A 9,480-nucleotide genomic window follows, 5' to 3' on the forward strand; every position below is an offset into this window, starting at 1 on the left:
CAACCTTGACCTTCAGCAGTTCTACTCCTGTATAAATCTACTGGTAAGATAAATCCCCTTAAGCAGAATTGCTGAGGCAAAGGCACATGCATGTGTCATTTTGATAGAGATTTTGAAATTGCCTTCCATAGACACTGTTGCATCTTAGACCCTGTGGAAACTGGTAAAAGAAATCTTAACTAAATTGGAGTCCAGCAGGCCTGTATGGGGAGCTCTCACACCCTAGCAGACATCATCAATTACACCAAACAAGATGTATGGCTTGCATCTATGACAGGAAGTACAAGTACTTTACTACTGAAGGAAGACTTCTCTCCCCATGGAGCAACAGCCCAGCCGAGGAGAAATGCTGCAGCCCAGCCAATGAGAAGCCGTTGCTGCCCTGAACTGTTACTTGCCCCCAAAGGACTTTCCTTTAGAACAACCTTTTTCTCTGTAAAAGCAGCTCCCCTCCTTTGTTTTCTGGACTTACCTATGGTTTGCCATAGTATTTGCATCCTGAGTTGTAATTCTTTTAGCTGTTCCTGAATAAACTCGTTTTGAGGGTAAAATAGGCAAATTTGCATTTAAGTTGACAACCCCACCAGTCTGTGTTAGTGTATCTGCATTCCCACTGTTATGCTTTTTCGAATTTTCCAAAATGAGGGTTGAGAAATGGTCTCAGGGTAGTTCTAGTTTACGTTTCTCTTTTCATGAGCCAGGTAGAACATGCTTTCCTGTGTTTAGGAGCCATTTGTATTTAACTAAAGCACATTTATCAAGGGCTCAACATATGTGGGCATAGTGAACTGAGACATGTGCAATAAATATTTTATGCATGATGATGATGATGATGATGACATAGTGGTTAAGATTTCTTGAACATGCTGTATGCCACTTCCTGTTCTAAGCCTTCACAAAAATGTAATCACCCCTTCCCAAAGCCCTGTTAGGTAGGTAGTATTATCATTGCCATCTTACAGATGACAACACTGAGGCATGAAAGAGTTAAGTAACCAAGTAAATGGAGCAAACCAATTTGCCCCAGGAAGCACAAGGCTGGTACTGGGTAGTAGAGTTTGTTGGGGATGGGGACCAAGTTCGTTGGATGGATCCAGTCCTCACACTCAGCCCATTTCCTGAATGAGGAAACTCAAGCTCAGACAAATGGCCCAAAGCCACAGGCAGATCAGGCTGGAAGAAGACACAAACTCAGGTCTGTCCCTGACCTGATCATCCAGGGGTTCAGCCCCAGTGAGAGAGGGAAGCCCTGGATAGACAGAGCCCTGACCTTCCCGAAGGGCCCCGAATGAGTCATGGCCAGGCTGCAATTTGCAGACATGGAATCAGAGGCCCAGAGAAGCCAAGGACCCCAAACTGATGAGTCTGGGATTATTTTGAAAACTTAATTGATTTTGTGGATATCAACAAACTGATTCTCAAATTTATATGGAGAGACAAAACATCAAGAGTAGCCAACACAATACTGAAAGAGAAGAGCAAAGTTGGAGGACTGATGCTACCTGACTTTAAGACTTACTATAAAGCTGTAGTAATCAAGATAGTGTGGTATTGGTGAAAGAGTAAACAGATCAGTGGAACAGAATAGAGTCCAGAAATAGACCCACACAAATGTAGTCAACTGATCTCTAACAAAGGAGCAAAGGCAATACAATGGAGAAAACATAGTCTTTTCAACAAATGGTGCTGGAACAACTGGACATTGGCAGGCGAAAAAGTGATTCCAGACAGACCTTATACCTGTCAACCTTAAAAATAAAACAGCCAGTTATTTTACCAGAACAATGAGTATATTCTGGAGTTGCCAAAGAATTGTAATTCAGGATGTGCATGCTATGGCAGACAGTAGGCAAATTCAGCAAACAAGGGAGAGGACCATTATTTTATAGAGAAAAAGGAGGAAATTGGGAGGGGCTGCTTTGAATTAAAGTCCATTGGAGGAAAGCAAGAGTTCAGGGTAGTGATGGTTTCTCATTGGCTGAGTTGCTGGGGAAGTCGATTTCTGTTTGGGATGCACTGTACATTTCTTCCTGTAATTAATGATTCTTTCCTGTTGAAGACTTCTCTTGGGGTCTAATTGACTCTTTCCTGTAATTGACCTTGAGTGGTACCGCATGGGAGCTCCCCCTTCTAGCCCTTAAATGAGGTTTCTTTTTATTAATTTTCACACACCCTTCACAAAAATTAACTCAAAATAGATCACAAACCTAAATGTAAAACCAAAATTATGAAACTTTTAGAAGAAAACATAAGAGAAAACTTAGATGACCCAGGGTTCGGCTTTTTAGATACACACACCACACCCTGGCAGAGTCAAGCCCAGCCTCGTAAAGTCCTGGTGTGGGCCATCCCCCCAAGTTTCCCACCTCTGGGTGTACTTTATCTGGAAACCCACGATTAAGGGGTCATTTAAACTCTCTGAGCCTTACTTTGGCCCTCTGGGGAAAAAAAAGGACAGTAAGTTATTACATATCAGGTTAAATACATGTGCAGGGGAGGAAAAAGTTTTCCTTAACTCTCCTAGGGTCCTTGGCTGGGCCTGAAAATTAAACTGACAAAGACAGATTAAGAGGAGAAAAGCTTACAAGTTTATCTAATGAGTTTTATGTGACATGGGAGCCTTCATAAGGAAATGAAGACCCAAAGAAACAGTTATACCCAAGTATTTTCTGCTAGGTTTGATGAAGAGTGGACAGTCGTGGAGGAATGTGACAGGTTACGGAGTAGGAGGTAACTGTCAAAAACTGGGGGAAACTTAGCAAGCCTCGTTTGTTAGGATTCAGGGTGGCATCCCTTTGTTCTCAGAGATGAGGATGCTCCTTTCCTCCTGGTATAAGGAGCGCACCTCTCACATGAGGGCTTTGTGACCTCTTTCAGGGAAGCAGGTGCGGAGGTCAGAGTGACCTTCCTGCTTCTGGTGTTTCCTCAAACTCTTTCAGTTTCAATATGCCAGGTGCCATATTTTGGGGTGTGGTATCCTGAACCCCATCTCATGTCAAATGATTAAAAAGTGTCTGAGACCAGCTCAGGCACGTTACGTGCTGGATACAATTTTACTGTTATTACAGGATGAGGGGTGGGAGGCCTCTTCCTCCACCTCCTCTCCTGGGCTCCTGCTTCCCCACATCACTGTCCCTGTCTTTGGGGTCTTCAACCTGGCCTCAGACATCAGGCCTCCCCCTGCACCCCTCCCCACGAGTCCAGCCCCTGGTTCTGGGCCAGTCATTCCAGGAAAAGACACATCCATCCGCAGGTCACAGAAGCTCAAGCATCAGAGCGGCAGAGGCACAAGGGCCTGGCCTACTGGACAGGGGTGGCTGGTCGGGGTGCTGGGTCCTGCAGGATCAGCACACACACACACACAGTGACCCCCAGGCATGCAGTGACCCTCCTCACAATGTTGAGTATTCTCACCACTAAAATAAAATACAGTAAAACAACTATGTGAGGTGAAGGAAATGTTAATTAGCTTGATGATGGCAATCCCTTCACAATGCATACTTATATAAAACATCACATAGTAGACTTTAAATATATACAATTTTTATTGGTCATTTATACTTCAAAAGCTGGAAATGATACCAAGTAAGGGCTCGATCTGCTTGCCGCAAGATAAACGGCCAAGCAGGCGGTGGTAGAGAAAAAACTTTAATAAGCGATAAGCTAGCATATCAGAAGATGGTGGACTATCGTCCTAAAAAACCCATCTTAAAGGGATGTGATTTGGAAACGACTTATATAAGCCAGATGGGGGGGGACGGGGGGGCGAGTGTCAGGAGTGTCAGGTGATGGATGACGGCAGAACGTCGGGCGCCTCTCCACAGCGGATCTGCTGAATGCAACATTCCTGAGGAATCTGAGAAAACCTCAGTTCCTTCTTTATCTGGGACAGAAGGAACAGTTTGGGCAGAGGACATAAATTTTCTGCTAACGAGTTATTCTTTCTACTGGTTGCAGATTAGTTTGCCTACATGCAGTTCTAAGCATTTTTCCAAACCACACTGTGAGAATCAGACAGGGAGGGGGAATGTGGCCTTGGGGGCTGAAGTTCAGAGTCCTCTGTGCAGGGGCAATTGTCTTTCATATTTCTTATGACATGTGAAGCTTAGATCGGTCACTGTAGCTTCTCGGCGCTCCTGTGAGATGCTTAGTCAGGCGGAGGGCTGTCAGCAAGCTCCTTGATTATCCGCGGGCCTGGTCCTCCTGCTGTTCTGCAAGGCAAGCTCAGAAACTTTGGTTACTTTGTTTCCCACATTAACCTTATGGGTACAAGACAGGTTTCAGCCTAATCCCGGGACATTTTAACTCCTTTGTCCTTGGTTTCAGAAATATAAATCGATAAAATCTGCTTTTCTGGGGAAAAAAAGACACACAATGACACCTAGGCATGTGGTGACCTCCTTTACTGACTCCCACACACCCTCATTCTTACTCACAATGGCATATTTTCAAAAACTCCAAGACACCTCCAGGCCATCCCAGGCCTACTTAAAAAACTGAGAACCACTTGCAGATCTACTAACATACAAATGTTCAGAAACACATCCATATACACTCAGCAACATCCAGGCATACACACACACACACACACAGACACACACACACACACTTGCATATGCATTCACTCCTGGAATTCAAGGGACTCCCTCAACCTTGCAGGCCTTTTTGGAAACACTCAGACAGTCTCCCCCTTACACAAAAATGTGCAGATGCACACAGCTTCAAAAACCAGGCGTACCCATGAGTCACACACACAGACGACAGACCCAAATACAAGGTTGAGTACAACCTTGTTAGAAACACATATTTCATAAACTCTGAGGACATCGGGACATACAGACACAAACACATCTGCACACATACACTCCAGGGAAACTCTGAGACACCCACTCACTCAGTGGGCAGGCCTATTTGTCAATACTGAGACCCCTCCTCACACACTCACCCCTGCAGACACACACAGAAACTCCCAGTCCTTCCCAGACATGCAGACCCCCTCTCACAGACACCCAGGTTCCACCCTCATTCTCACCTGGGGACCCATCCCCCAGAAGCTGCCGCTCTCTGGGGCCTGCCGGCAGCATCTCACAACACCCACGGCCCAGCAGGTGCACGCAGACTCAAAAGCCTGTTTCCAAACACCCTTCTTTCTTCATATGCGTCCTCTACCGACCCCCAAACGCCTTTTGAGGGGCTCCCGCTGCCACAAGCCACCCAAACTGGCTTCAGGACTCCCCTTAAAAAATCATTGTCCTATGTTGTAGCCAGCCAAGCTGTAAACAACTCGTTCAGGGCTAAGTGGCTGCTCTGATTCCCCAGCGTCCTGGAGCCCTCCCCAATAGCCCCTGCCTCCCTCTTCTAACTAGCAAGTCCCAAGGCCCGACCCTCCTGCCGCTGAAGCCGTCTGGACCTGCACAAGCCCCCTCCCCGCATCAGGGCCAGCCCCTACTTCCTCCCGCCCCACTCCTGTCTTCTCTCCTCCCTCTGGCCGGAGAATTCCACGCGATAGGGACTCGACTCACATCTCAGAAGCTGCCTGATTACTGTTGGCCGCCCTCACGTGCTGCCCGAATGGTCAGCTGGGCTCCGCACCCCGCGCCCCCGCTGCGCCAGCCCGCCGCCGCCTGGGGCTCATTTTGCGCCCCTGCCCTGAATGCGGACGGTCCCATCCCAGCTACAGCCAACTCAGCATCCTCCCCGCCCACAGCTCACGGGACAGACAGGGAGCGACAGAACCGGCGCTCAGAGGAGCTCCCGGCCGCCCCCCCAGCCCCTGCACGTGTTAGCGTCGGTCGCCTGAAAGCGAAGAGAAATATATAGCCCACGGTTAACATAAGGGAAGCCATCTTCTAGAGGGAGCCATGTTAGGACCATAAATGAGCCCGATCCACAGGACACCCCCCTCCTTCTGAGCAGTACTCGTTTGCACGTAGCCTAGATAAGTGCACAGCTGCTTGTGAGAAATATGCATGCTCTGCTATTTTTCTTGGTTTATACTTGGATCTTATATTTAGTCTTGGCTTATACTTCGACCTCCCTATTTCGATAAGGAAATGACTTTGTTCTCTAAGTTTTCCCAGGGATGTAACGACCTCCAGGAAAAAGCCTTCTGCTGGTATCCGTCACCGGTGACAAGAGGAGGAATGATCTGGAGTCTCAAGGACTACAATACCAGATGGTCCACATCCCAAGACACTGCCGCCCCCCCTCCTCCTTCAGCCCATTGGGTCTATATAACTGCTTCAAAATTTTGTAGTTTTAAGATGGTTCTTTAGGACGCTAGTCCGCCACCTTCCCCCTTCATAGCAAGCTGTAATAAAAGGACCCTCTCTCTCCCACCACCTGGCCTCTGGACTGCTGACTTGGCTGTGCCGCCAGTAGCAGGCCCCTTTTGGCGGGTACACACATACACACGCAGGTCAGGTAATTAAAACAGCTCTTGAGAAGGCGCATAGGCAGTTTACGCGCCGGCTACAATTTTATTGTTATTAGGGGGTGGGGACCTGGGGGTGTCTTCTTCCACCTTCTCTTCGGCCCCCAGCTTCCCTTGTCACTGGGGTCTTCCTAGTGGGCCTCAGAATCAGTCTTCTACCCCAGAGCCGCTGCCCCCTGCCCAGCCCCTGGTTCTGGGCCAGGCCTTCCAGGGGAAGGGAAACCACCACTGAAGAAGATCCGCAGGTCACAGAGCTTCACGCTTCGGAGCAGCCGAGGCACAAGGGCCTGGCTTACCCGGATTAGGGGTGGTTGTGGGAAGAGGGCTGGGTGTGTAGGATCATCAGACACACAGTGACACCCCGCACGCAGTGACCTCCCCTCATTGACTCACACACACACACTCCTACCCACATGGCATACTTTCAAAACCTCAGAAACACCCCCTAGGCCTCACAGGCCTTTTAAGAAATGTAAGGCTCAGTAGCAGACGCAGAGCACACAAAAATGCAGATACACAGCTCAAAACAACTAGCACACCCCGGAACAGACACACACAATTTTGTTAGAAACACATTTTCAGATACACATGGAGAACACCGAGGATTACAGACACAAACATCTGCCGACACACACTCCAGGGAAACTCTGACACCACCCACTCAGGCGGGCAGCCCTATTTGTCAATACTGAGACCCCTCCTCACACACTCAGGCGTGGACACACACACACACACACACACTCAGGACACACACATCTGCAAACGCACACCCTGAAACTCCAAGTCACCCTCCTAGACACGAGATCCTTGCTCGCTGACATCCCAGGTCCCACGCTCATCCTCACTGGGGGCCCATCCCCCAGAGGCTGCCCCCCATGTGCGCCCACCCAGCATCTTTCAGCCCCACCCACAGCCGGGCACGCGCACGCATACCCACTGGAGGCTACAAGCCTGTTTCCCAGCGCTCTTCTCTTTCGTGAATCTTCATACCCATCCTCCGCGGACCCCTAAATACCTCCTGAGGGGCTCCTCTGAGCTCCATGCCCCCCAAACTGCCATCACTGTTCCCCCCAAAAATCATTCTCCTGTGCCCCAGCCAACCAAGTCAGTGACTGGTTCCCCTGACCCCTCCAGTGTCCTGGAGCCCTCTCTAATACCTTCTGCCTCCCTCATCAGGCTACCATGCCCCAAGACCCAAGCCTCTTGCCTCTTAAAAGCCCTCCAGATCCATCCCCAAGCCCTCCAGCCCGTCCTGAAGGGAGCCTCTTCAGTCCCCTCCTTCGGGCCAGCCCCATCCTCCTCTGTCCCCTCCTGTCTTCTCTCCTCTCAGTGACCTAAGAAATCCATGCAACCTAAAGTCAACCCCCAACTCAGAAACAGTCAGAGAGCTGCTGCCCGCCCACAGGGGTGATGCCTGCATTCTCAGCTTGGCTCCACAGCACACCTGCCACACTGCTGTGCTGTCCTCAGCCCTGCCTCTTGCCCCACAGCAGCAGGAATGCTCTCTATTCTGTTTCATTGTCTATATGTCTGTTTTTATGCCAGTATCATACTGTTTTTTACTGTAGATTTGTAATATATTTTTAAATCAGGTAGTGTGATGCTTCCAGCATTGTTTTTCTTGCTCAAGATTATATTGGCTATTTGGGTCTTTTGTAGTTCCACATGAATTTTAGGATTTTTTTTTCTATTTCTGTTAAAATACTATTAGAATTTTGATAGGGATTGCATTGAATCTGAAGACTGCTTTGGGTAGAATGCACATTTAAACAATATTATTTCTTCCAACCCATGAACATGGGATATCTTTCCATTTATTTGTCTTCAATGCCTTTCACCAAAGTTTCAGTTTTCAGTGTATAGCTCTTTTACTTCTTATGTTAAATTTATTCCTATTTTATTCTTTTTGATGGTACTGTAAATGGAATTGTTTCTTAATTTCTTTTTCAGACAATTTGTTATTAATGTATGGAAATGCTGATTTTTGCATGTTGATTTTGTATCCTGCAGCTGTATTGAACTCATGTATTAGTTCCAACAGTTTTCTTCTATTTCTATTAAAATACTATTGGCAATTTGATAAAGAGCCAGAAGTAAAGGCATGCATCTTCAGTCAACTTTTCTTCAACAAAGGTGCCAAGAACAGACAATGAGGCATGGATACTTTCTTCACCAAATGATGCTGGAGGTGACATCAGCACCATGGCAGAGTAAGTTGCTCCCTTAGTCTCTCCCCCCAAGTTAGAACCAAACAGACATTCATTAAACAACAGAGGATTCTGTATTAAGCACAATAGGACGTCTGAGAGGTCCACACAGCCATACATCTGAAGACAGGGGTACTGGATCCCCAAGAAGCAGTGGAAGGAGGTGAGAGGATCCCTTCTCCTCAGTGGCAGTGATCTAGGTTGCAGGTCCTCACACAGCAGCCACATGCAACTGTAAGAGGAGGTTGGGGGTGGGGGCGTGCAGACAAGCCTGCCAGCGAACACTTTTGCTTTTGGAGTTGCAGCCTGGCCTGTGGGAATGCTCCACACTAAGTGGCGTGGCTCAGCCACTGCATGGGTGCTCCCACCAAGCACAGCAGCCCAGATGAACCATCCATGACAGCAGAGTAGGCCCACATGTGCAAAAGAAAGTGCTCCTCCCCTCCTAGTGCACCAACTCGGCAAGTCCCCAGCCAAGGCAGCAGTTCTGCACCAGAGCATGTGTGTTCCGCACCTGTGTGTGCATGTGTGACCTGCCTAGTGGCTGTGGCCAGAGGGGAAATGCAGATGAGCCCTACTGGCACACCTTCCTGCAGATGCTGTGGGTTCAGAAAAACCAGCTCTCGCACACCCCCAGAGGTGGCAGGTGGAATCTGCAACCTGATACTACTACAAATATCTCAGCAAAGGATCAGTGCATCAAACACCATGAAAAATTACAGTAACACTTCAGAGCAGAAGGAAAATGATAAGTATCCAGAAACCAATCCTGAAGTCACAGAAATTTACAATCTAAATGACAGAGAATTCAAAATACTTGAATTCTATAAAGAAACTCAT

General features: G+C 48.0%; 1 long non-coding RNA gene across 1 annotated transcript; it reads right to left on the reverse strand.

Moving 5' to 3' along the window:
• Positions 1-3,521: 3,521 nt before the first annotated feature.
• Positions 3,522-9,075, reverse strand: LOC106781729 (uncharacterized). Its single transcript, XR_001378438.3, has 2 exons — positions 5,523-9,075; positions 3,522-4,211 (listed from the first exon to the last, which is right to left on the reverse strand). It is a non-coding gene; the product is annotated as an uncharacterized lncRNA (long non-coding RNA).
• Between the last annotated feature and the right edge of the window lie 405 nt (positions 9,076-9,480).

This window comes from Equus caballus, chromosome 10 (genome assembly GCF_041296265.1).
Source record: "Equus caballus isolate H_3958 breed thoroughbred chromosome 10, TB-T2T, whole genome shotgun sequence".
In the NCBI taxonomy this organism is placed as follows: domain Eukaryota; kingdom Metazoa; phylum Chordata; class Mammalia; order Perissodactyla; family Equidae; genus Equus; species Equus caballus.